Raw genomic sequence first — 3,074 nt, 5'->3', positions numbered from 1 at the left:
GTGAGTTCGAGCCCCATGTTAGGCTCTATGTTGACAGCTCGCAGCCTGGAGCCTGCTTCAGATTCTGTGTCTCCCTCTCTCTCTGCCCCTCCCCTACTTGCACTCTGTCTCTCTTTCTTTCTCTCTGTGTCAAAAATAAATAAGCATTACAAAATTTTTAAAAAGGAAGTATATATATTATTTATGTACACCTAACACATGTACTTAATATATGTCTACACACACATACATATACTTCTTGTTTGACATTCTTTCTTGAATATCTTAAATTTCTTAAAATATTTATACATGCCATTCAGAGACTTTCATAAGCTGCAAAGCAGTATGAAACTGGTATGTTAAACAATAACGACATAATTCCAGTGTCCATAGGAGACTTATAGTTTCTTTTTTCTTCTTTTATTTTTCTTGTAGTGGTTCTGAAAGGATCAGGTCTGCTTCACAGAACGGTAGGATGATAAATGTTTGAGAAGAATTTTTAATGTTCATATTGTAATGACATTTTTAAAATACACACAAGTTGGGGCACCTGGGTGGCTTGGTCGGTTAAGTGTCCGACTTCGGCTCAGGTCATGCTCTCGTGGTTTGTGAGTTCGAGCCCGCGTCGGGCTCTGTGCTGTCAGCTCGGAGCCTGGAGCCTGCTTCAGATCCTGTGTCTCCTTCTCTCTCAACCCCTCCCCTTCTCTCACTCTGTCTCTCTCTCTCTCTCAAAAATAAATAAACATTAAAAAAATTTTAAAAAATACACACAAGTATAGGAAATGATAAAAACTGATAGCTACATATTTACCCTAGAGATTCAAGCATTTTCATTATTTATTTTCTGTATTTATTTAGATTCACCCTTTCCCTGCTCAGAAATTAATGGTTGCACACAGCCTTAAAGCTTCTATTTTTGTCTCCTTTCCTCCTTCCCTAGAGGTGTCCATAGTGAGGAGGGAACTTCCTTGATCTCTAAGTCCACATTTCCTGTGGCAAAACTTCCCATAGAGAAATACACCTTCTTTCCATTCCTTCACCCTCAACTCTCCTTCAGAGAAGGAGTGATATGTGTAACTACAGAGTTTGGAATCAGGGATTGGGTTCATACAGCTCAGCCCCCATGACTTCATTCGTTCATTTGTTCACTCGTTCCTTCCTTCCTTTTCTGCTAGATGTTTCCTCTTAGAGGAGAGACCTGTACTGTCTCAGCTCTGCCAGTGATTGTTTGGTTACATCGATTAAATTCTATCTGGCCTTGAACTGAAGGAATGATTTTCTTTCAGCTTGCCACGAATAAAGTGATTTGTTTTGTTTTGTTTTGTTTTCACCTGAATATTTGCTCTTATTTTTCAAGTGGTTTCTAACCATGGGATGAGAAGAAAAGGTTATTTTTTTAGTGGTTCCCTAATCCCCCTAAAACCTGTCTCCAGAGACTAGGAACTTTAAAATAAAAGTAAAAAATGGCATTTGGGGGAGTTTGAGGCATGTGTTGGAGCCTTGATTGGGTGGCTTCAGGTCAATAATCAGTTGAGTTCAGTCTTGGTTAGAAGTTGGCAAGATGAGAATATGTCTCTTTGACAGGTCAGGTAATGCTGGGAGATGAGATGACCAAGCCTCATTTGGACAATGGATGCTTCTGGGGCAGTTGAGAGTATTAAAGGCTAATAGCAGGAGTATGTTAGGAAGACAAAAATGCCCAGACCAGAAGATAAGGGAAAGGAAAACAGAATATAGTCTAACCAACGAACAACGTCAACCTTTCATGAATAGATAAGGGAATGGGCCAATTTAAGAGGTGTAGCTCAGTGGAGTCTTTCAGAAAATAGGAAAGAAGGATATAGAATATTAGGGTCATATGTGATTACTGCAGAAAAAGAGGCTGCAGAGAAAAGAAACATTTCCACCACTTTGAGGGACCATGGTATTTTAGTGTGAAGTACCATACTAAACGCCTGTGGACTTAAAAGGTAAGAAAAGGGACGCTTGGGTGGCTCAGTCAGTTAATCATCTGACTCTTGATTTTGGTTCAGGTCACGATCTCACAGTCATGAGGTTGAGCCCCAGAGTCCCATGTCTGGCCATCCTTAGCCTCCCCCCCCCCCTTCCCGCCCCCCAGCCTGTGGCTTCACAGGCATAGATAGAAGTTTAAGTCCAGGATTTCCGTCAGAGGGATTCTTTGGCTGAATTACAATGAGGACAAGGGAAACGGCACCTACGAGCCTGGTTTTATAGGCCTAAGTGATTCCATTGCAAGAGAAAGTGGGCGCAGCTACTGTGGAAAAAGACCATACCGCTACAGAGATCTCACACTCCATGCAGCATGAGGGTTCCAGGGATGCAGAAACCAGAGAGGAAAAGGACACGAAGAGGTTCTGAATAAGCTCAATGGGACAGAAGTGCCACCGGAGTGACTTCATAACCTGGGGTGACCACAGATTTCTATGTTTTGCAGAAGTACCTGTGATGGTTAATTTTATGTGTCAACCTGACTAGGCTAAGAGAGGCCCAGAGCGCTGGTAAAACGTTATTTCTGTGGGTGCCTACCAGAGGGTGTCTCCAGAAGAGATTAACATTGGATTTTGAATCGGGTGACTAAGTAAAGAAGATGGCCGCCACTGCTAAGTATGGACTCATTGAATATGCCGAGGGCCTGACAGAACAGAGAGGAAGGGTGGCTGTGCTCTCTCTGCTTGAGCGGAGGCATCCATTTATTCTTCTCTCAGACATTGGCACTCCTGCTTCTCAAGCCTTTCCATTGGGGCTGAAGGACACAGCCAGCTTTCTTGGCTCTCCAGCTTGCGGGCAGCGGCCTGTAGGATATAACCACGTGACCAGTTGCTGCACTACATCTTATCTCTCTCCCCCCTCTTCCCCTTCTCCCCCTCCCCCCTCCCCCCCTTCCCCTCTCCCTCCTATTGGGTCTGTTTCTCTAGAGAACTCGTAACATAGTCCCGTAATGTCTCAAAGCCTACCCTGAGAGGGAAAACACCGTGCCCCCTCACCCCACCGCAGACAGCATTTTAAAAAAGGTGCCCAAATTCAGTTTTGTCCAGCCATCTTCCATTCTAGAAAGCCAGAATTGATTGACATCC

Source organism: Lynx rufus, unplaced genomic scaffold (genome assembly GCF_022079265.1).
Source record: "Lynx rufus isolate CCGP_SWC_20201006 ecotype Redwood Valley unplaced genomic scaffold, mLynRuf1.p SCAF_9, whole genome shotgun sequence".
NCBI classification, from domain to species: domain Eukaryota; kingdom Metazoa; phylum Chordata; class Mammalia; order Carnivora; family Felidae; genus Lynx; species Lynx rufus.
The sequence above is the reverse complement of the archived record's forward strand: the minus strand, read 5'-3'. Positions refer to the sequence as shown.